Source organism: Trachypithecus francoisi, unplaced genomic scaffold (assembly GCF_009764315.1).
Source record: "Trachypithecus francoisi isolate TF-2019V2 unplaced genomic scaffold, Tfra_2.0 Lachesis_group1, whole genome shotgun sequence".
NCBI classification, from domain to species: domain Eukaryota; kingdom Metazoa; phylum Chordata; class Mammalia; order Primates; family Cercopithecidae; genus Trachypithecus; species Trachypithecus francoisi.
The window spans coordinates 87,807,935-87,833,527 of record NW_022681454.1 but is presented as its reverse complement, the minus strand read 5'-3'; the positions used below and the strand labels follow the sequence as shown (position 1 = coordinate 87,833,527).

General features: G+C 39.7%; 1 protein-coding gene across 3 annotated transcripts in view; it reads left to right on the top strand.

Moving 5' to 3' along the window:
* Positions 1–784: 784 nt before the first annotated feature.
* The window catches only part of GPRIN3 (GPRIN family member 3), a 70,212-nt gene continuing 45,403 nt past the window's right edge, over positions 785–25,593 (top strand). Inside the window, exon 1 of one of the 3 annotated variants that reach the window (XM_033214814.1) lies at positions 785–970. The gene's annotated coding sequence lies outside the window, so the exon portion shown is untranslated. Of the gene's footprint in view, positions 971–1,086; positions 1,735–25,593 lie in introns of those variants that run through there. The other 2 variants (XR_004438047.1, XM_033214815.1) reach the window with 2 other exon arrangements.

Genomic DNA, 25,593 nt, shown 5'->3' with positions numbered 1-25,593 from the left:
CATTTCGCACCATCTACAGCTGCTAACCATACTACACATCCATTCAGAATTCTGGAGCTGCTCAACAGGGACGATTTCCAAAGCCCATAAAGCCCTCCAAGCCCATGGGGTAGGGGGAAAGGGGTGGGGACGGGAACACTGTCAGCAGTGCCTCTCGGAATACGCAGGATACTGTCCATTTGGAAAACATATTACTCATCGGATGATCTTGCTTTCAGATCTTCACTGCACGTGGCTTTATTGGAAACCTTCTGCTAGAGTCTAGACTCAGCCATGGAGTCTGGTGACCTGTGGGAGGGAGCAAGGGCCAGAATGCCTGTTAAATCGCTCTGGGCCCCCAGCCCTCTTCCTTAATCCCTTCTTAACTTTCCATCTGTCTCTGGTCTCCAGGGGTGCAGAACCGCAACCCAACAGCCCTTTCCCAGCTCTCCGGCCCGGCGCTCAGCAGCCCAGGCTGCAACACTTTCCCCCAGGACCGGGAAGGCGGGGGAGGGGGTTTGGAGGGGGCGGAGCTCGGCCTCCTGCTGCCGCCGCTGCTGCTGCCGCCGCCGCCGCCGCCGCCGCCTGCAAAGCTGTCACCCCTCTCTCGGATGCTCAGGCTGGGCAGCGCTGGACAGATGGGTGCACCCCGGGCCTGACGGATGAACAGTAGGGCAAGTGAACTCTCACCTCCAAACTGGCTCTGCGCCCGGCTGGGGCGGCGGCGGCGGCGGCGTCTGCAGCCCCGCGGTGGGGGCAGCCCCCTCGGTCTCCGCCCGACTGCTGCGCGCCTCCTGTGCTCTTGGCATAGTAATTTCAGTTCCTGAACGCACGGAGCTCGCTCCGGGACCGGGCTGAGAAGGACCTCAGCTCGCGGGCCCGCCGGAGCCATCGGTGTGGCGCCGAGAGACGGTGCTTGGGATATGCGACGGGGAGCCCCCGCCACAGCGCAGGCAGTGGCCCCGCCGCGCCGCGGAGCCGGGAAGACCAGGTAGGAGACCCGCGGCCGTGGGAGAAGACGCCCCCTGCGCACCTACGCCCGGCGGCCAGCGCCGGGTACCGGAGCCTGGTGGTGTGCTCTGTAGGGATTCGGAAGGGATTCGATCCCACATTTTGCCCAGGGATCCTTTGCCTGTTGCTCTTGTCTCCGTCCCATCCTGCGCTCTAGGAGGGGCAGTCTTTCTGGCAGGTGATGAATTTCTCTGCAAGGTCATTGCTCTCTTAGGCTCTGGCTTTGAAGGTAAATGGGAGAAGACGCCTGCTGATCGTGGGCAGGGGGATTTATAATCAATCCGGTCTGCACACTGCGAATATTCGAATATGGGGTGTGCGTGCGTGTGTGTGTGTGTGTGTGTGTAACATTTATCTCATTTTCCTATGCTTATCCCCTTTAAGGTCAAAACACCATAGAAATATATATTAAATATGCATTTATGTATGTGTGTGTATACACATTCGTATATATATAGGTTTTCTTGAGGTAGGCAACAAGAAGAGGAAGGGCGGGCAGGGGTTGATAAAGGGAAATCGTTGTAGAGACCTGTTCACTAATAGAGGCGAACTTTGGAACCACATTAAATCAGGGTAGAGACTAGAGGCGATAAACAGTTCTTTCAAGATGGGCTTTAAAAGAGATCTGAAGGAGCCTGTCAGCCAACACACACAGAAGATCTTCATGCTCTCCAGGCAGATGGAGACGATGTAAGCAACATTTCAGACGCAACAATGGATAGTGAAAGAGGAAAAAAAGGAGAGGTACTTAATATGCCACTGGGAAGTGATTTTTGGGTGGTGGGAAGGCATCGAATCCAGACCAGGTTTCAAGGGCTTGCTGGAGGGGCGTTGGGAGAAATCACCGCTTGGGGTGTAGACAGTTCAAGGTTAAGATGATGTGAATGTCCACAAAGCAGCCGAGGAGGTGAGCAAAAGGCTTGAAGGGGGAGGGGAGAAACGGAGCTCTGAGCAGTCACTCAAGAAGCACCCACCTTTGAGTAAGGTGTCTTCTTCCTCTGGGTTAAAGCAGTACGTGGATATGCGCCATCTAAATATTTTCACAACACATTTGTTTAAAGATCCATTGGACTATGTTTTTATTTTGTTTTTGCAAGGTATCTGGGTCATGGTGGGACTGGAAGAAACTGAAGTGTTTACAACACCAGCAAGATTTGGGAGAGAGGGTTGATTAAGGCTTAGCTTCATGAAATATTTACACATCTCCTGCGTGGGCTTTTGTTTGCTCTTGTTGGTGCTGCTGCATATTTTACTTTGATAATGCTTTGAGTGTGCTTCTCCCGTATGTGCTTATTTTCCAGTTATAAACTACTCTTTCTTTTCCCATTGTGCTCACCATTGGCCTGCCCTGAGTAACAATTGTGGGAATAAAGGTACATGAGTCACAGCCCAAAGCAGAAAATCTCTGCTGCTATCTGCAAAAGACAGGAGTTTGCATTAGAGAATGTTCTTTTGAAATAGAAGCAGGAAGAACATTTTTCGAGTTTTTGTGTGTGTTTAACTTTTCAAGTTTTGTGTGTCTTTAATCAGGGGAATAGGTTATTGACTCAAAAGAGAAAAAAAATCCAGTAATTGCAATTGCAAGTCTAGATGTTATATGATTGAAATTTATTTTGGAAACAGTAGAGGAACTCATGGAGAGCTATGTACAGTGTATTGTGGTGTGGTGAGCCTTCACCTAATCACTAACTAGACTCCTACGAAAATGATTAGGACAAAATCACAAGTGCATCAGCTTCACATGGGAAGTAGAGGACTGAAGCGTTATATGAGTCAGATCAGTGTCAATTGGAGGGCAGGCTGGATTCCAGCAAGTTGTTTTGAAATTTGAGTGTTTTAATTGCCTCAAAAGAATTGCCCAATATGCTTAATTATTTGTTCCTGCAACATTTTCTTAATTATGCCTCAACATACTTAAAAGACTATATTTAGATCTAGCTATCCTTCACCGTTTGCATTTCCAGTGGCAAAATCTGCAGCCTGCAGGAAGCATGGAAATATTGGTCCTGGAATCACTAAATTATAAAATATTGGGCTCAGAGAAGCCACAGCTCATATTTGAGCTCTTTCATTGGCAGCTGCTCCTGCCCTTTATGCACTCATTTATTCACTTTTTCGTGAATATATGTTGATACATTCAACATATATTTAATCCTGGACTAAACATGGTCCTAGATTGTGGAACAGAAGAATAAACAAGACATAGTCTCAGCCTGCAAAACTTGGGAGGGACACTGCCAGCAACCGCTGGTGGAGTGCCCTGACGGGGTGCTGTGGAGGCCGGGGTAGAGGTGGAGAGAATAAGGAGAGTTTCCCATGGACCTGAAAGATGAGAGGACCTAGTCCAGTGAAGAGGAGAGGAAAGGACATTCTTGGCATGGGAACCAAAATAAGCAGAGACCAAGGAAAATACGCAGCTCCAGGTGGTTGAAAAATAGTGTGAGTACGTAAAGATGGCAAGATGAGAATGGAAAGGGCAGCAGGATCCACCTACAAACTGAAGTCCAAAAGGCCTGCCAACTCATCTGGTCAGTAAACCATTTTATCAGGGTGACTTAGGTGAATGCATTCATTTTAAGGATCTATGGTATTCAGATTACCCAAATTTATATTCTTCAAATATCTGAAAACTGTATTTACCTTAATTTACAATAGGCTGCTTAAACGGGGAAAAGTCTTAATTCTTTTTGGCTCAAATATTTCATCCACCAATGTCTACCACCTACTTTGCATATTAGAAAAATAAGAGAGAGAATGAGGGAGCAGAGGTTTGAATTTTATAGAAATGAGTTATAAAAACTCAAAGATTCTTACTTTTATGAGAATAGAGTTCAGGGGAAAAGAATTACAAATAGTATATATTCTAAGTATTTACATGTCCTAGATGACTCCAAAAGGCAAACGTATGATAGTGTAAAAAACAGACTGAACAAACAAGTAACTCAGAAACACACGCTAAAGAGACCCCAAAGGCCACAAACATTTTTAAAAATTATTTTTTAAATGAGAGAAATAGTTATAGTAATCCCATGGTAATCATTAAGTGCCCTTCAAGAATGGTGCTTTTCAAACCAACACACTGTGAAGTCAGTTTAGTGGGTCTGATCAGCATTTTTATTTTTGAAAAATAAAAGAGTGAAACAGAAGAGGAAGTATTGTTCATGAAATTCCTTAAATATATATACATATATGTGTGTATGTATGCACACCTGCATAATGGACTGTGATGTAAAATTTATACCTCATTATACATTATGTTCCAAAAAGTCTGAAAGCTCCTGCTTTATGTGATACAAAGAAGAGATGCTCCCAGTTTGCAAGATGCCAAGAGCCGACCAAGAGATCTGACAGATCTGATAGACAAGCATTTTCCGCAGTATTCTGAATAGCATAATTGCCTGATTGAGGAAGGCAAGACTTATGATTTACTGACTGCATGACAGTAAAGTCAAAGAGCAAGATCCTTGGGTACTGAATTAGTCTGGAAAGACTTTAAGGAGGAGGGGAACCTTGAGTTAGTTTATAAAAGACGGATGGATCTGGATGGGCAATAAGGAAGGGGTGCTGATTTTGTGTCTATAGAAGGAGGAAGCAAAGAATGAGTGGAGTAATGGCAGTTATATCGAAGAATCATTAAGAAAAGAAAAAATAAGTATCAAGTTGGGGAAAGAGAATTGCAGTAGAATTTCTGATGGACTGAAATATTACGTGAGTTACTTTTTAAAAAAGTAAAATTCATTGTGTATATTTAAGGTATACAACATGTTATAAGATATATACATTATGTGTATGTGTGTATATATATATATAGTAAAATGGTGACGTGTCTGTAGTGGAACCAAATAACATATACATCATCTTTTATATCTACTACTTTGTATCCTTTGACCTGGATGTCCCCTTTTCCTCCCTGACCATTTTCACCCTGGTAATCACTGTTTTAGTCTCTGTCTCTGTATATTTGATCTTTTTTGAATTGTTAATTATTTTATGACTAAGATCTATTTTCCTAATACTGCTACTTTAAGAAAATCTAGCCAGAGTGGCCATAATATCATAAATCTGCCATTCCCTGCCATCTTTTTATTTATTTTGCAGTAATTTACTGGTTAGGCCTTGTTCAGTTGAATCTTGCTGTTGAACTATTGACATTACGATATACACCACATTGTGGCGTGATTATTTCATTTCTCAGAATGCAACTACAATAGTTGGCACAGAAGGCTGAGGTGGTCATGTGAGGAACTGACAGGCTGTGAAGATGAACCAGATCGCTTGGTAGCCATGAGCTCCTGAAGGAAGGGCAGCATCTGCCATATTTTCTTTTCGTCAGTTGCTCTGTGACTTGTCCGTCTTCTTAGTTAGATATTTAAATATGTTTGTATGCATTTTTAGACATTTTATTCTTGTGTTTTGCTGTCCCCTAAAAGTTATTCTGAGGAAAACAGTTATTCTGAGGAAAAGTTAGAGAAGAAAACCTTTACTTGTGTTCCTGAACATTTTCTTGGTGGGCTTCATTCAGCTCTCACTGTCTTTTCTCTGGAATAGAACAATTTTGTGATATTGACACCCTTTTATATGAAGCTATACCTTTAAACAGAAGAACAGTGCCAGTTAAGTCAGAGATTCGTCTGCTTGAATTAGTTGGAGTGCAACCAAATATGGCACTTTGCTTTTAAAAAAAAAATTACTTGGACCTCTTTCTTGTCCATATCAGCGTGTTCAAATTAGTGATAAACTAACTTTTTTCACATAAGCATCAAGTCTGGAATAATAAAAACATTTAGAGTCTGCATTTGGATTGAAATTCTGAAATTACTGAATTTCAGGGAGAAAATGTATATACCCTTACAATTTAAATCACGTACTGTCTTGAATGCCAGTGAGAAAAGTTTTCACAGCTTTTTAACTGGGCATATTGGAGTTGGCAACATAGTAACAGCTTTCTAATTGTTCATGTCGGTAATTAAATTATTGGCTTTATTTTGAAGCTAGCAGCATAATCTGGGACCCCAATTATTATTACCAGGCAGTTATAAATGACCTTAATCTGAATCTGAATCTGGAGGTGGGGCTTAGAAATCTGTATTTTTATAAAGGTCCCAAAAGGATTCCAGTACCCAGATTTGGAAACCACTGCCTTTATTTACAAAGAAATAAAATGATTACAGATGAGTCCCAAGGAAGTTAATAACTGTTTCTAGTCACTAATAGAGCTGAAGCTGAAAATCCAGAACTCCTCTTTCTAATTCCCCATTAATTCTTGGCTAAGGGGAAAATGACCAGGACCTGAAGACAACGTCCAAGAGTCCTCTCCATGGTGAGGGAAGAGAATCAGTTACTATGCACCCCTTCCTCCAAAATTGAGAGTCAATTCAGTAAGTCTGCCTAAATGACAATGCCATGATCTCATCTCTGTCCCAAGGGTCTAGTGTAGCAGAAATATCGTGGGGATCAGCTGGGTGATCTAGGACAAGATAATGTATTGGCCTTACACACCAGATTCCATTTAAAATTTTTAATTCTTGGATCCTAAATAGTGTGGATACCAAGCCACCTCTAGAAGATTGGTTTAGTCAGGATTCACAGCCTTGTGACCCTTACAGAAGCAAGAGAACCCTAAAAAAAATTCTGGAGGCTAGAGAGTAAAAACTCAGTGTCAGGCATCTCCGGGGACCTCAGCATTGTTGCTAATTAAGTAATGGACAGATGGAGATCTATCTCCAAAGCTCCTTTGACAATCACGTTTGCATCTGTTAATTTTCTGGAGGAAAAAAGAGTTACAGATAATTTTTTTAAAACTTGAATTGCAAATAGTCCATCCAAGTGGGAGATCTGGTTTATGAAGAATAATCAGATGCTTTATGTTAATAGATTCTTGATTGTTTTTCAGAAATCAGTTGTTAATGATTTCTAAATAGCGTAAAATTAAAATAACCATATTTTGTCTATGGGAGACTCCTCTCTTTCTTTATAATGTATAACTTTGGTTAAATGAAATGCCTGAGGGAGTAAAGTGTTTGTGTGAACTATATTTTCTGAGTAATCAGAGCATTTTTTGTTTCAATTCTTGTTGACAGTTTTTCTAAAATGTAACAGCCTGCAAATATTATCAAGATTCAAAATTTTGCATTGCCTCTGTGTCTTTATTCTGAATTATGACTGTATAGGACAGATATGCTGAATAAAACACAGAAGTTTTTCTTGTATTTCTTCCTTTTTACTCTGTAATGTGAATGTGCTTTCTCAGCATACATTTTTTTAAAAAATTGTTGTTCAAAAATGCAAACGACATTTGACTTGTTGTGAGTTCCACTTTCTTGGAGCTTGCTCTCTGCTTTTGCCATGACATCACTTTGAAATGCTCATTCCTTCACTCCAAATTAGTTTCTCAATCCACTCAAAGCATGGCTTACAGCTCCATGATTGCAGCAAAACTTTCGTAATCCTTAAGACCTGTTTCTAATTTGTTTTATACGTAGCATGATTCTTAAATTTATACTTAGTCATATTGTTAATTAAGCATGCCTTTCTTTGAATTGTTCTACAAGGTATTTCTCCTTGAAAAATGCAGGTAAAAATGAAGCAGCTAACATTTTAATTGTTAATTAAAATTAAGAATTTTAAATTCCAGTAAAAATTTTAGTCGGGGCTAAAGTTAATAAATGCATGTTTGTTTTCACCTGCATCCTTGGTTGAGTAAAAATTGCTGATGACAAGTGGGTATGGATGATTGTTCTTATTTTCATGTCGAACATGTTCTGAAAACAGTCAGAGAGCAGAAGTCTATTATTGTCAGGGTAAGGGGCTGAACTCTGATTAAGTTAGTGAAAATGCACTTACAGTCTCCTTTCACATGAGGGACTGTCTACCCAAGTGGATTCTCAGAGTAGAAGAAAGCTTTGCTGTGAGCATCTGAGAGACCTGGTATACTTCACTTTACCTGTCTGGGCCTCAGATGTGGAGATGTACGTACCAAATCAGAATTGAAAATTGGCAGTCTGTGCGCCCAGCAGGAAAACTGTGACCTCCAGGTATTTATTTTTTAATTAAGCCAGTGTTTACACATCAGATCTATTATATAAAAAGAAATGAAGCCCTCACCCACATTCTCTAGGCTGGAGCTGAACAGCAATATATATGCTACTTCATTATTTTGCTGTAGTCCCCACTTCTCAATGTCTCACTGACATTGAGCATTTATAGAAGTCTCTTGTGCCTAACAGCTTCAATTCATTGTGTTACTACCTCAAACCTGTAGGTATTGAGTCTGTAAAGTCTGGACTACTTAGGTGTTCTCTAAGTACCATTGAGCTCCAAAATGCTATGACTATACTCATGAAATTGATGTGTCTACAAAGCCGAAAGGTAATGGCACCAAATATAGTTAACGCCCGTGAACCATAGTGAGGGTCTCAAAATTTTACAATATCAAAATATGTAGAGTCTATGAAAGTTTAATAAATTAAAATTGAGTTAACGTAGTCTGTTAAAGAATAACAGAGTTTTTCATCTGTGTACTTGCTTGCTTTTTACTGTACCACAAGTGGTGAATAAAAAATATTAGCAGTTTTAACAATAATGTAATTTATTTTTTCTTTACCATAAAGACCAGTGACTGAGATCTCACATTGGATTGCTTTATGTACTTTTAAATGCACCATATCTTTATCTTATGTATAATTTTTAACATATAGGCCAAACTTGCATAGCTTCCTGAAAGTCCAGAGTATATCTCAATCTTTCAAGTAATGCTGCATTTTATTTAGCAGGCCTGGCAGTTGAGATGAACTTTCACGAGTAGTATCAACTCGTGCCCCAGCTTGTATTTCTGTATAGCCTAGAAATGTTCAGTTATTGATTGCAGTAGGCAGTGTTTGCAACCCCTCTCTGAGGCTAGGCAGATCACTGCACAGTCTGGCCACTTGTGCTATGTTAATATGGCTAAAAAATGAGATGACTGCATCGGGGTTGATTTATTCATGTTGCAAACAAAGACAAATGCCCTTTTGAGGCAACAAGATGGAAAACTCAGGCAGATCTCTTCCATAGGGAAAGCTGTCTTCATAGCGCTCTGAAATCTCTCATGCCTTCTCAACTTCTGCTGCCACTTTCCTTCCTCATGCACACTTCGCGGCATACCACCCCCACTTCGTGCCTCCTACTTTATTTCTAAAAACATCCCCTCATCTAATTATTAATCCTAAAGTGCCGGTGCTTCAGCAACTTCACTTAAAGACAGTGCCGAGAATAGTACCGATCGAAACTAACAGAGGACACAGTGCCACACTGACTCTACGCTTTCTTTGGAGAGAGTGGCATTTCCTTATAGAATGGTGACCGTGTTTAAGTATCAGGCATCCTGTCACCTAAAATGAATTGATAATATATAAAAGACCATAGGTGTTAAAAGTCTTTAGAGTTAAAGTTATTTTTCTGACAGTGCCATTTAAAACACAAATTTAGTTCACTGAAATGTTTATGTTCTTTTATGAAGAAACTGTTCTGCTATTCCCCTGGTGGCTATTTTGATGTTTAGAACTACAATGATAGGTTTTTAAAAAATCCTCCCTGTGGGGTTTGTGGCTTTTGAGTGATGAAATCTGAGTCTCCGAGAGGGAGGGGAAACGATAATAACCTGAGCTGGACTGGATTGAGGGCATGTCAGCTCCTTTTACTTTGCAAATTGAATCAAAGCTTTCCTCCAACTGAAATAGGAATTTATTTAGGAGGTGAGAGATAGAATGTGAAATGGGGTTGGCAGAAGGCGCTGGTTTAAGAAAGGTGAATTCTTTGGATCATTTAATAAATCTGTATCGAGCACTTTATGTGTGTGTGTGTGTGTGTGTGTGTGTGTGTGTGTATCCCTGTTCTGTGTGCTAGGGACTCAAAATTGAATAATACATAGTCTGAACTCTCAAATAATTCCCAGATGATGGGAATAAGCTTAGTAATAAATGTAGTTCAACAAAATTAGAATGAGCTGTTTTCCTGGTCATGATCTCAGAGAATTCCCCTGGTAGCCTAACAACCTGGGTCCCTCCTCTGTCCTAACCAAGAAGCCCTGTACCTCTTTCTTCCTTCCTGTATGCTGAGCAATTCAGCTTCATTTCCGTTCCTCTTCACAGCTTCACCACCTGCTTGCCACACCTGGGTTCCTTTCCTCCCTGCCAGGCTAACTTGAAAAGTATACATCTTTCCCATACTCCACTTCCTTAATGTTGTAGAAAATAAAGTCACAGACACGTGCATTTTTGACTTAATTCTGTTAAAAACAACTAAGTAGCAGAGGGTAGCAGAAGTGACAAAAATGGAACAGATAGAAGATGTAGAATTCTTATTAAGAGTCTGCTGGTCTGTGTACTACAAGAAATTTCTTTCTCCTGAGGATACCAGAACCTCAGTGTAACTTCATTTCCATTTTTTTTCCTATTCAAGAAAATATCCACACATGCCAGTGAGATGAGTGAGAGTGACATTATTATAGAAATAACTTGATTTTTGAGGTTAATATAATTCATTAGAGAAAACGGCTCTAAATTATACTTTAATAATTTGCTGTCATTGGTACTTTATCATTGCTCATAAACTCTTTGTGATATACGAGTGTATTTTAAGACTGTTTAAGGGCCACTGTTTTAGATAATTGCTTAGACTCTCAGGAAGCTCTTCCACCATTGGGGAATGATCTTGAGTCAGATCAGTATTGGAGAATGTACCCATTCCAATGGTACTGTAAATACCCAGCTGTTTACATAGCTACTCTGTGAAATACCCCATGCCTTCTTGCTATCTTTTTATCCTGAGGAGGTGCTCACCACTCTCCATTGGTCTCCCTCTCCAGGGCTTCAACTTTGGAAGTTTAAGTGGTAATTCATGCCTCTGGAATGCCTAGTAAGTGATTCCATCTCTGTTCCCCGACTGGGAGGAAAGCCTCCTTTGCTTTGGAGCACAGAGAATGGTGGTGTAGGGGAAATAAAATAAATGGAGCATCCATTGTAGAATTAATGATGATGAGTGGAAAAGAATGAAACACCAGCTAAACACATGCAGAAAGAGGGTTTAAAATTCATTAAAGAAGGAACAAGAAACAAAACAAACAAAAAAACACTTGAGGCACTTTGCCATCTTGATTCTAGAGCATAAGAGAACCCTAACACGTGTATCCATATATATCCATCTACTTTCCAAAGGAAATGGGTGAGGGTTAGACTGTAGATATGTAAAAATCCTTCAAAATTTTATTCTTCAGGCTTATCTGCCACTGGCATCTTGCTAAAACTACTTCTCCTTTAAAGAAATCTCTGAGGTTTGTACTATTAAATAATAGCACATTAATAATTCCCCATTCTAGAGATGAGGAAATAGATAACTTGCCCAAAGTCCCACAGATGGTAATGGAGCTGTGTGAATTCAGTTGTCCAACTTCAAAGGCCATGAGCCTCACCACTATGCTGCACTGCAGGACTCTGTTGGTGATGCAAATCACAGTGGGTCAAAATGTAAGGACTCAGTATGATTTTATGAACTTCTGTCTTCTATCTTGGATTTCATCTTGTATTGCTTAAAAAACAAATGTGAAACTTCTAAATCAGCAATAAGACATTAAAAAAAAACAGGATGAGTTCAAGGACAGGTATTTTAGGTTAAAATTTTATAGAGCATCGCATAGGTGATAAAATTGGCAAACATAACTTTTTATCAAGATACCAGGTAACACATGTGTTCAGCAAACAACATTTCTTTGTTTCTCAAAAGAAAAACCAATTGCTTTTCTTATGACACATGTGCGTGCACACCCACACACATACATACATACACACACACACACACACACACACAAACAAGAAAAAACAAACATGTGTCTTTGTTTAACTGCCTATGGACTTTGGACCTAGAAACTATTTATAGAACTAGTGTTTCCGTGATTGATGTTTTAATCATAGACATTCATTTACTTATGAAAGTTAAGCGATTCCTTATTATAGCTTACAGCTAAGTGTTCTCATTGCAAATGGAATGGAAAAAAAAAAAAGGTAATCTACGCACAGGAGGCCCATTTGAGACAAATTCCTTCTTAAAACTATAGTTATAACGAATTAATGGTACTTGGTAGGAGGAGGACCTGTCTATCCCTTTGGAAGGTGAAAATCCAATAACTGAAAAAAGCCATGATTTCTGCCTTAGTTTTTTAGTTCCTTAATAAGCGATTGATTTTTTTTTTCTAGTAAAAGAAAATGGACAGAAGTCACCTAGAGGCATTAGTCTTATAACTGGATCCTTTCAATCATTCTGGAATGTCTTTACCACCTCATGTCATTTCAGAATTCAAACTCTTTGTTTCCAGAGGTAACACAGTAGAGGGCACTGCTTTTCAAAGTGCAGATTTCCGGCAGCGACCTGTGAGAGGATCTCAGGTAGTATACAGACTTCCTTTTGATTTTAATACTTATGAATTTATTTAAATGTAGAAATATGTTCAGAACACATTTCAAAATATATTTTTAAAAATTTTTGCTATGAAAAATAATATAACCAATACATCAAACCTGTAATTTCACATATATTATTTTTTAGGACAAGGTTAATGTTTTCAACCAGTGCACTAGTTAAAGTCAATTTAATGGAAAATTGAGTAAAAGAAAAAATGGTTTAGATAGGAAGCACATGAGGCTAAAACCATGAAATGGGTACACAAATGTCACAGTCCCTGAGAGTGGTACCTGAAGTCATCTCATTGCCCACGGCACCTCAGGTTCTCTCTAGAAATGAGAGGGCTGGTCCAGAAATCCCTAAGATCAATTCTAGCTCGGATGCCCCACCACTTGTTTTTTTAAATCTTGCTTGTTTTCTTCTTCATTCATGGGCTTATTTTCTGAATTTTAGGCCCCTTCTGCTATTGTTGGAACCCAAACGGGCCCTTCTTATCTCCCCCTCTTCATTATCACCAAGCATGTATGCCTTCATTCATTAACACATGTAGTCATTTAGCCCTATACCCTAGGGAGAGCTTATGGGCTAGGTAATGTGGGCATGCAAGAAAGCTACAGAGTTCTAGACCTCTGACTTCTGGGTAAAATGAGTATATTTGTCTATGTTTCACATTGAAGTTAGAGCACTTGAATGAAAGGCCTGGACTTCTGCCATCATCTTGTCTTTGTAGTTCTTGGACAACTAAGAGATCTTCAATGGAAGGCCCCTTCATTGATAAAATGCATTATCAAGGCTCATGTTACAAATTTAAAATGTATGTTGAGGTACATATGAGTGCATAATGTGTGAGAATGGAAAAAAGGGGGTTCTACATTTCATAGCTAGAAATGTCTAATTCTTGGGTCATTTTGAATACAAAAGGAAAAAATTAGTACTTTCGTTATTTTGGAGTAGCTGTTAATACATCTTTGTTAGAAATCTTTATAAGTCTGAGTCATATGAGGAATTTTAACACTTGTCAGTTTTTTGGGCTTTTTGTAAACATCAGCTACATTGAGAGGGGAATCAAGTTTCAATAGTGCTTATTGCTTTTTCATATAATTAAACTCCAAACACGTGGTTAAGGTACATGATTATTTTTCCTTGAGAATTTGTCCTTAAGAAACATTGTTAAGATGTTTTACAGCATTTGAATGTGGTGAGTATAAATTGTCACAAACGTTTATGTGCTGTCAATGGAACTGTTTTATGCTTGCCAGCAATTCATAAGATTTTGCTATAGTGGTGAAAAGGATATAGCAGTGGTTTCCTGCTGGAGTTTCTATATAATAGTGAGAAAAGCATCAGAGGATGTAGTTGGTTGTGGTTGTTTGCTCATACCCTGCTGCTCTTTTCTTTTTTGTAAAAAACAGGAAGCTGAAATGTGTTCTTTACTTAGTTCAATTGATGTTTAATAAGGGCTTATCTGTGTGCCAGTATGGGAGGATGTAAAAATGAGAAGATGCATCTCTGCCTTTAAAGACCATAAAATCTTCAGAAATTATATAAAACATTAGGAATTTAAGTAAAAAGTTCGAAGTGCTTCATGGCAGTATTTGTTTATTCTCAATGCACATACATTATGATAAAAATTGATTAACTGAAATTGGTTTCAAATTTCTTTCTTAGAGGAGGTGGGTCTCATTTTGTTGGCAAGGCTGGTCTTAAACTCCTGGGTCAACTGATCCTCCCACCTTTGCCTACCAAAGTGCTGAGATTACAAATGTGAGCCACCATGCCCATCCTGTTATCAAAATGTTAATGTTTAGATTTCATCATGAGTGATATAACTTTCCAAGTGTCACATTAAAACATATTTCAAAGAAACAGCTAATTCACTCAGGTAGTTTTTAACTCATTTTTACACTGAAGTTCAAATTAATTGTTAGTTTTTCTGTATTCTCTGGTTATGGAGCAGACTCCAAATTCCTCAGCTTACCAGTTTCGAGAGGAATTGTGTGAAAGAGCATATTCCAAATCCCTATTCCCAAAACAAGAGAGAATAAAATAACATACTTAGGCTCAGTACATTAGTGCTATTTCATTTGACAGTATCATACATTTTAAAAAAAGAAAGGCATGCACAAAAGAATATTTGTAACCCAGTACGTATTCTGAATAGAAATGATTTAATGGAATCCCTATCACTTAGAGAAGCAGAACCACTATGGTAATATGGAATAATGGATTTAGTTTCAGTTTTAGACCTTGCACAGTTGTGGGAGCTTTGCAGTTGCTTTCACATCTGGTATGGAGCTAAAGTCATCATAGGTTAGCAGAGCTGGCAATTGGGAAGAAAAGCTGAATTTGAAGTAGAGCTGAGCAAGGGCAAACTAGAACCTACAGGAGAAAATGAAACCCATAAAGATAAACTGGAACTTGTATTTGACTCATACTTCTCCATCCTCAATGACCCTGACTTGAACAGCCTGAAAGGGACTGGCACTCTTCACTGCAAAGCCATTCGTGCACCTGGCCCAGAAACCAAAAGAGGAGATCTGTGGGGAACCAAAGGTCCGGCAGCCTGGCTGCTGCCTGACATGGACAAGGTGAACTGGGAGGTCAGTGAGCTGCACTTGTTGACTACACTGACCTTCAGGCAAGAATGCTGTTGTTTCACTTTTACCTTCCAAAGGTCACACAAATTTCCCTTGTAGCCAACTGGAATGAAGAACGATTTAGGAAAGGGAATTCTGGGAATGAGTTTCCATCAGATCTAGACAGTGATACAAAACCAACACAGAGGATGCTAGCCCATAAAAGGAGAAATGTTTGCAGTCAGGAAATCCCTTACTTTTAGTTCTCCAAGAAACCTTCCAACTGAAGGATAACTAATCCATGCTGCTCATGAACTGTGTTTAAGAAGTTTTCTTCTGTAGACTTCTATAGACTTATGCAAATTTTCTTCTTTACACAACTAGAACTTGTTGGTTTACTTCCATTCAAAAACTGAAGTTTCAAAAGAAGTAGATATTAATGTAAAGAAATTCCAAGATTCATGTCATTTACCACTGAACTCATCTCTCTAAAGTATGCATCATCCTGTGATATAAAAGTTAATGAGATTAACTCCCATGTGGCTGGTTGATGTAGTGACAAACTTATTTTCTGCCACAATAGATTCTAATCTCCATTTTTAGATTTCTGTAGATGCTACAGAAAGTTTACATAATATAAGGTTACAGAAAAATGAAAGTTCAGTTAAGAAGTTGCCTCCCCCATGTTTCTTTTATTTATTGTTTTGTTTTGAGTCTCTTGCTTGTAAGGATGTATGAATTGGTGCTGTATGAAGTGGTGAGCTTACCAATGGTGGAAGCCAGATGCTATAGTCAGGATTCTTTCAATAAATGGGAGGTTGGCCTCTGTATCTTCTGAGAACCTTTCCATTTTCAAGATTCTTTGAGTCTTCATCAGTGACTCTCAACCTCTTTTTTGCCCCAACTCACTTGACAAATGGTATGTACAGATCAGGTCCCCTCTGTAATTCCAATTCCTTCTCTCTCGCCTAAAAAACACATTGAAATATATGTGATCTAATTTGTGAAGTTAATTAATTAATAATTCTTAATTTCTTACTTAAGTACCAGTGATAGCAATCTTGTCTTCTGTATAAGCACAAGAAATTTGTTACACAAATATTTCACAATCCCAAATATATTTCCAATTTAGCCCTTGGTAAAGCAAGAAAACAGAAATCTGTTTTTTCAGACATATAAATGAAAATGGAAAAATTCATGAAAAGGGAAGGAAGTATACAGTTTTATTAAAATTCTTTTGGTGTTCCACAATTGACAAAATTAGCCAATGCTAGGTTAGCCTTTGGATGTATTAATTATGTCACTGTATGTATTAAGCTAATCTGATCACACAGAAGCATTTATTTAAGTAGCATGTGTTATTTGCAAAACCCTGCACTTGGGATGGGGTGGCAGAGCTTCATGTATACAAAGATGACTTACCCACAAAGAAACCTTTAGTCTAGCGGGAGAGCTAATACAAATAACCAAATGAAGGGAGAGGAGGAAAAACTGAATGTGGGCTGAGTATCAAAGTAGAAATATTTTGGTTCTAAAAAGATGAAATGTTAAAATTCCATCCCACGCTATATACTAAGAATGGCAGAGAAAAAGCAAAAAAAGCCGGGCGTGATGGCTCATGCCTGTAATCCCAGCACTTTGGGAGGCTGAGACAGGCGGATTACCTGAGGTCAGGAGTTCGAGACCAGCCTGAACAACATGGAGAAACCCCGTCTCTACTAAAAATACAAAATTAGCTGGGCATGGTGGCGCATGCCTATAATCCCAGCTACTTGGAAGGCTGAGGCAGGAGAATCACTTGAACCTGGGAGGCAGAGGTTGAGGTGAGCCGAGATCGTGCCACTGCACTCCAGCCTGGGCAACAGAGCGAAACTCTGTCTCAAATAAATAAATAAATAAACCATATACTAAAAAGAAAAAAAAAAAGCCCTGACAGTACCAAGTGTTGGTAAGGATGTGAAGCAACTGGAATGCTACTATGTTACTAGTGAGAATACAAAATATGGTAGAGAAACCATGGAAGATATTTTGGCAGTTTCTTATAAAGTTAAACATTCACTTACTATATGACCACTCTTATTTAGCTAAGTGATGAGAAAACCTATGGTAACATAAAAACCTATTTATAGTGGCTTTATTCATAATATCCAAAAATAGGAAATAACTCAAAAGTCCCTCAACTAGTAAATGAATAAACAAACAGTGGCACATTCATGCAGTGAAACAATGTCCAGAAATAAAAAGGAACAAAGTATTGATATGCACAATAACAGGGATGAATATCAAGTACATTATGCTAATTAAAGAAGCCAGACTGAAACAGCTAGGTGTTTTTATATTTATGTGACATTCTGGAGAAAACAAAACTATACAGGTGGAGAAAGAGGTCCGCATTAAAGGTGAGGAGAGTTTGACTACAAAGTATCATGAAGGGGAATTTCTTGGTGGGGGACAGTGGAAATTATTCTGTCTTGATTGTGGTGGTGGTTACACAGAAGCTTTTGTCAAAACTCATAGACCTGTACACCAAAAAAGAGTAAATATAACCGAATGTAACTTGTGTTAATTCTTAAAGAAAAAAAACCAGTCCCAAATCATGGTCAGGAATATAGCGAATTCCTAGTTCTGAGGTCAGAAAAGCAGGCATATGGAGGAGATGTTAATCCTGCTCTCTGTTTATTGACACAGAAAAGTGTACTCTCTGAACAGATTTGCACTCTGATATCCAGAAATCTTGGGTTAGTTTCTGTCTCAAACGTCTCTTTAAATGGATGGAGGCAAGTATCATGGGACCCTGGATGTCAGCTGACAGTTCTGTTGCCTAAAATAATGTTATGTTCACCATCTGGTGAGCGTGTGTGGGAGTAGTGTGCTCACTGTGTCCTCTGTTGTTTGTGTGTGAATGGAGCATGCGGCAGGCTCTCCCCAACCTCATACTCATAGAAGCTGAGAGAAATTATTTATTCCAATATTTGTTTATTGAGGTCTTGTTAAATGAGAAGTCCTGTACTACATGCTGTGAAGGCTAAATAGGGAGATCCATAGAGTCGCTATCAAAAATGGAGCTTATAACACAGTATGAGAGATAAGACATATGCCTCAATAACTGTAATCCAATCAGATTATGGTAAATCCTATAATCGAGGTTTCCTCACTGTTCTATGGCTGTTGAGAAGAGAAAGTCCTCACTTCCGGCCGAGGGTATCAGGAAAGGATTATTTTGTGGAGAGTATGGCATTTGTTCTGAAACTTAATGCTTCCAGCCCTTTGAGAAGTGGATCCTTCCTGCCTTATTCACCGGCTTTTTTCTGTACCTAGCCCAGTCCCTGATACACTATTGCTCCATCAATGCTTTGGTGTTAATTAATGAATAAAAGAAAGAACAATCAGCATTTTCAAAGGCAGAGAAGACATTCCAGGGGGCATGGCATAAGCAGAGGAATGCAGGCAAATGCTTCAAGCATATTTGAAAAACTAAGAGTAGGGCCAAGTGCAGTGGCTCACTCCTGTAATCCCAGCACTTTGGGAGGCCTACGCAAGAGGATAGGTTGAGCCTCAGGGGTTTGAGGCCAGCCTGGGCAACATGGCAAAACTTCATCCCTACAAAAAAATACAAAAATTAGCCAGTCATGGTGACACGCGCCTGTGGCCCAGGTCTCACTCTGTCCACCCAGGCTGGAGTCTAATGTGCGCCACTACCCTCCAGCCTGGGTGTCAGGGTGAGACCCTGTCTCAAAAATAAAACAAAAACACCGAGAATAGTTCAGCCTGGCTGGTGTATGGGAGGATATGGGAAGCAATGTTTCAAAATGGTGTTGGAAACAAACTGGAGAGTCCCAGGTTAAGTGATTTGAACATTTTTCAGTCTAAGAAGCTACTGACAGATTTTTGAACTGAGAGTGATGTGATCAGATCTGTGTTTTAAAAAAGATGTCATTTAACAATGATTATTAGACAGTCGCTATTAGTGATTACGTAAGCTGCATTGGAGCAGTGGAAAAACTGTGTCTGAGGCAGCTGTACCTGCTGTACCTCACGCATGAAGGTACAGGCAGTTGTTGGACTATTACACCTGGAAACAGGAATCAGAAGACCTGGGATCAAGTCCTCACTTCGCTTCTACACTGTATAACAAAATTCATACGTTTCTGAAACCTCGATTTTTGTATCTGTGAGGTTAGTGTGGAAATTATAAGAAATAGTATCTGTGGGAGCTTCTTTTATTTTAAAGAGCTATATAAACATAACATTTATTGACATTTGAGTCTCAGATGTTGGAAAGATAGTTGCAAATGTTTCTGGAGAGATACCATAGGAGTCAGTGACTCTGTGACTCTAGGAGCTAAGGGACAGAAGCTGTCAAAATGACTTCAGGTTTTGACTCGGAGAACGCTGGTGCCATGAACAGAATTAGTGATGTCAAGAGGGAAAGTTTGTTTTGTCAGAATGATGTTGAATCTAGTGGTGGATGTTATTTGGGACCCTAGCAGAATATGCAGGTCAGATATCTGGTCCGCACTTATTATATAATAGAAGAGGACCAGGCACGTGAGGAAAGGGAGATGCCTGGATTGAGAGCAATTAAGGTCAGTACCATTAGCTATCCTAAGATTAGACGAGATTATCAAGGACAAGAAACAAGAGGCCTAAAGGAGAGAATTTTCAGTAAAACCGACATTTCGGGTCCAAGAAGGGATTAGTTTGATCTAAGGCTACAAAGGGATGATCTGAAAGTGGAAAGAAAAGTCGACATAGGAAAATGTCAGAGAGGTAACCGGTGGTAAAAACAATGCCATGAGTTCAAGGTGGATGAAGAATAAAATTCTTTTTATTTCTTGATCTTAAAACTGAAAAACTAATGCCTGCCTGTTTCTCGATCTTAAAACTGAAAAACTAATGCCTGCCTGTGGGCTTGTTGTGGAGAGTAAATAAGGGACAGTGCTGAGTGCCATCTCTTATATACAAGAGGCCAAAAAGTAGAAGCTATTATTAGTACTGTTATTGAAATGTATTCTCATTTTTAATGTTACCCAGCTCTTGTGAGGGTTATATGTGATGATTCCTTTTTATTTTAAGATAAATCATAGGCTAAATTTGCTGCATAATAATATCACCTGGCCTTAAAAGGGTAAAATGTAGTTCAGCCCCAGTTTTAGAAGAACTGCATTCTGTTCTGACAAGAGCATATTGTTTTTCGGAAACTCTCATGAAAGTGCCCTGCATGGAAAAACAAATTCCCCTCATCCAGGCCAAAGTTGAATCCTATCAAGGTACACAGAATAAGCACAACTTGCTCATCAGCTGCCTGCTGCCCTCATGTAGAATATATTAAACCTGAATTTCACTCCTGAAGGTGGCAATGAGATGCATTTATGCAAACTTAATTGACCCAGAAAATCATTTGTGAAAAGGAAAAAAGTGAAAAGAATACACTTTCGACAATTTCTTATAAGTGGGTGAACAAGACAGCATGGAACAACCATCAAATCTATTTATGTCATATTGATTATATTTTATTCTTGATCTAGAAAGCCAAGCAAGAGCTAGTTGGCTTTGCAGAGAAAAAAATTAAAAACCTCTCTTTGGGATCACATGTGTTTTCTCAAATCGGCCACCTTAAAAATGTATGTAGTTAAGATGTCACAGAGAGAAAACAGACATGGCTCAGGGACAGCTGTTACTGCTCTGGGAAAAACTATCCAACACCAGGAGCAAGATTCTGTGATCTGCACGAGCCCTCGAGGCACCGAAATTAGATAGTACCTTATTCCACGTGTTCAAATGATCAGTCAAAACTCATGAGCACTCCCAAGAAAACTGATGAAAACAATTTTTTTTGTCATTATCTGGTATAAGTTTGCTGGCCTGATGCTGAAAATATGCAAATTTTCTTCCATATTTGCAGGGATCAGGAAAAATCAAGATTATCATGGCATCAGCCTATCAGTCTTTCTTAACTTTAGGATTTATTATGATTTTCCTGATATTCAATAATGCTTCTAAACACCCCCAATATTTCTCTCTTCTCTTTCATTCCACATTTTATTTAATGGAGTCATTCATGTTTTACTCATTTCAGGGTTAGAACTTTGAAACAGTTTCTGGAATTAAATCCATTTCCTTAACCTGGTATTGAAGTCTATTCATAACAGGCTTGTGTCTAGAACTGAATTTCCTAGTGAGTATCCCAAGCCCCAGCCCATTTTCTCCCCACCCCAGCTCTTCCTGCATATACTCTTAAGTTCCTGGTAACAATGTACCACAGGGACCACAGTAAGTCTGTACCTGCCTGCCTTTGAATCTTTCCTTAGCGTCTTCCCTCTGCCCAAAGGCTCAGCTTTTAAAACCCAACTCAAATATTTATATTGTGCTAGGAAATAGCACACAGTTCAATTTGGTCAGTTTCATTGTATTAACCACAGGCTGTAACATACAACCCCAAAATTTCAATAGCTTAAGGAAATAAAATTATATGCATTTTTAAAAAATCTCTGCCAGATACCTCCAAAATACCTTTTAAGTTCATCCTAATGTTAATTAACTATTTGCTTTCTTACTCTTTCATGGCATTTTTCTCTACATGTCTAGTACAAGAGTTATTTTTCATGGTGTACCTTCTCCGAAATATTTAGTTTTGGAGGCCAGTTTTGTATATCTTGTATATATCTTTGTATAGCCCCCACAGAATTTAGCACAATGCCTTATACATAAGAAGCCTCAATAAATAGTTCTTGAATTCATTTCAGTTTTCCATTGAGTTCACTACTGAATTCCTCAAAATTCTGAGGCCAGAGTTTTTTAGAGACGGGGTCTCCTTATGTTACCCAGACTAAAGTGCAGTGGCTATTCTCAGGCATGATCATAGCTCACTATAGCCTCAAACTCCTGGGCTCAAGTGACCCTCCTGCCACATCCTCCCAAGTGCCTGGGAATACAGGCACATACCACTGGGTCCAGCTGGAGTAGTAGAATTCAAAAATAATTTGCTTTCTAAGTATTTTGGGGGTACTACCTTCTAAATCCGTGTAAGATTAATAGTTGTTTCTTTTTGTGTGTTTTAAGTGTCTTGGTGTCTTTATTATAATGGGAGAAAGAAAATATTTTCCCCATCAGTAATTGGTGACTTTTCTTCTTTGAGAGTATTATTTTCTCAAAGGAAAAAGAGAAAATTAATGTATAAAAAGGTATGTACGTAAGAAACAAAAAAATTGAAATTGGAGTCACATTCTAAAAAACACGAAGAAAAAAGGCAAGAGAACTATAAACTTGTTTAAAGTAAGCTTTCTGAATATGATGAGGTAGATTCTCTGATGAAAAGAAAGACCCGCTGTAATAAAGACACAGTGTAGGAAAGCACCAGCGAAAGGCAAACTTGGCTGAACGGGAAATACCAAAGCTGTTTCGAAGCAGGTCCTAGACAAAGAACAAGCAATCAAAAAGTTGAGCACAAGATTTTGGGGACCATCATTACACCATAGTTGTAATGAACACCGTCCGCCTGATACCATCTGTACAACTTTAATAAGACCATCAGCAAAAAACATAGTTTAGTTGAAACATTCTCACATTTTGCAAGTTGTTGTTCCTGCTAACTTCTGCCTCCATTCACTACCATTGTTAAAACAGTCAGAGAATAACACAACTATTCAAACATTATTTTTCTTCATTTTTATTAACAAATTAATATGTCATCTTAGTTTATGTATATGTACATACACATGTAGTTGAGTAACCTCTGCAAAAAGGAAAATGTTTAAAATTTAAAGAAAAGGACATGGTCCACAAAAGAAAAAGTGAGAGAGCTGACAATCTGTGCGACTGAGGAAGTCAAGCTAGAAAATGACTAATCCAAATGAAGAACTAGTGTATGGCTTCTCTTTCCCCTGAGGATAAATTAAGCAGTTGGAGGAGCAGAGTTGGAGATTCAGGCAAAAGAATGAACATTCTAACAAGCTACTTATCCATTGTAATTCCCTCCCAAACACCAGTTCATGAGCCAGTTCTTCTTGGATACACTGATTTACTTTACATGCCTTTTCCCCATCTCTCTCAGTTTCAGTTTGTTTACAGAAGAATATTTTAGGGATAATTATGGAGAAAGGAGATAGTAAAATTTGGGAAAAGTAAAAAGAAGTGAACTGGGTGACAGAACAGGAAGTTGAGATACTTGTGATGCAGCCTGAGGCGTCCAACACATTTTCAGAATTAAAATGGCATGTTATAAAGCATGATCTTTGATCTTTTGGTTATTCTATATTGTGGGATCGATGAGGTTAAAACCACCAGAGGGTTCTTCCTGCCCACTGCACAAATAAAGACCATGGCACTGCAGTAAAGAAAGAGTTTAATTGATGCAAGGCTGGCCATGCCACATGGTAGACAAAGTTATTACTCAAATCAATCTCATAAAAGCTCATATGTTAGGGATTTCTCTTTTTTTTTTATTATTATACTTTAAGTTCTAGGGTACATGTGCACAAGATGCAGGTTTGTTACATAGGTGTACATGTGCCATGTTGGTTTGCTGCACCCATCAACTTGTCATTTACATTAGGTATTTCTCCTAATACTATCCCTCCCCCGCCCCGGTGTATGATGTTCTGTGCCCTGTGTAGGTTAGGGATTTTTCAAAGGCAGTCTGGGGGAAGGGGTGGAAGTGGCTAGGAAATGGTGCTTGCTGCTGATTGGTTGGGGTGGAGATGAACTCATAGGGAGTCAAAGCTGTCTGTCCTCTTGAGCTGAGTCACTGCTCTGTGGGGCCACAGGAGCAGTTTGGCAGGACCAGGTGGAGCCATCAGTGTCAGACATGCAAAAAACCTGAAAAGATATCTCAAAAGGCCAGTCTACATTGGTGATGTATTTGCAGGAGTAATTGGGGAAGCTGCATATCTTGTGACCAGCCTATTAGCAGAATTCAGGCTCCTCTCCTTCCCCTGGCCTGATGGTCTCATTATTCTCATTTAAACTATAACCTAAATGTCTTCCAAAGTTAGCTAGGCCTAGGCCTAAGTCCAGAAATACTTAAGGCAGCTTGAAAGCTAAAGGCAAGGAATGGGGAGTTGGGTTGGCTAGATCAGATCTCCCCCACTGCCATAATATTCTCACTGATGTAATTTTTGCAAAGACAATTTCAGGATGAGAAAAGGGAGCTAGGGAAGGGGCAGTGAACTTGGAAGGTAGGCCTGATGGTGAGTTCCTGTTAGTAAGAAAGCCCAAGTAATTCTACTACCATGATCACTAATATCGCTGTCACTGCTAGCTAATCTGTGTGCAAAGCTCTCTTCTAAGCGTAACAATCCTAGAGGTAGGTGTTATTTTCACTGCTGGGTGGCCAGTGTTACAAACCTTAGGCACTGGGGAGTCAAGTAATTTGCCTGAGGCTACACAGCTTGCAAGTGGCCAACCAGATGTGAACCTGAATAATCTGATCCTAGAGGCATTGTTAACCACCATGCCTCTCACACAGAGAAATGTTTCCAGAAGGTAAGGGACAGTAATTCTGAATGGCTGGCAGTCCTCCAGCATGTAGTCTTCAGCCTCCTGTCTCTGCTCATGCGTTCATTTGCTTTAGTGGCCTCTTCTACCCACCCATTCCTTCACCTGGCTGACTCCCCATCCTTCAGGGCTCATCCTGCCCAGCACACCTTTCCAGAATCCTGCTGAGGCTCTTACCTCACCAGCTTGTGGTGGGTACCCTGTGATTCCATCTGTCATAGCATTTACCTCAGCACAGTTACTTTTCTGCCTTGTCTTAAAACCTTGGATCCTTCCATTCTTTCATCCTTCACATTCAATCAGAGGGCACAGCTGATTTGACCTCTTCAGTATTTCTAGGTCCATCCTTCCCTCGGTTCCTGCTGCCAGTGCCCTACTTCTCACAGTTCCACTTACAAAGCCCCCCGCAGTCTTACTTTGTCACTCCCTTTAACCCTATATCTTGCATCCGGAGCTGCAGCCATGCCAACTAAATATTGTTCCAGCCCCACCCCACCTTCAACCACTTCTCCAGCAGCTGCCTGTATATCTGTTCATGCTTTGTCCATATGCACCTGAAATGCCCTTTCCTCACCACTGGTGAAGTCGTGCTCAGTTTTCAAGGCAGCATTGCTGTTGCTTATACTAAGAGGCCTTGGGTGGGCCTTCTCTTAGATGTGCCAGCATTGTGCACTCATAACACCCTATACCGAGCTCTACCGAAGGGTTCACCGTTATACTGTAGTCCAGTCTCCCTTTATGTTTCTGCCTCCCCCACTAGACAGGAAATTCCTGAAGGTGAGGACTGGCAGATTCCACCCACCTTGTGTGTACCATGATCTGTGTGATTACTTACTCTATTCCTGGTATTTTTTTCCTTCCCTGTTTTACAGCAGATCTCCACTGGTTCCCCGGAAGCCTTCCCTGATTGCAAAAGTTGGGATGAGTCATTCTTCTCTTGTGTCACCATTGAAATCTGTGGCAATGAAATCACCTTTCTCCCCAGTAGATGTGAGCCTCTGAAGGCAGGGATTGAGTCTTTGTGGCTCTCTAGTACCTACCACAGGACTGGCACATTGTATATGTTAAACAATTTGGGATAGCCTAAAAAGTAATGTTT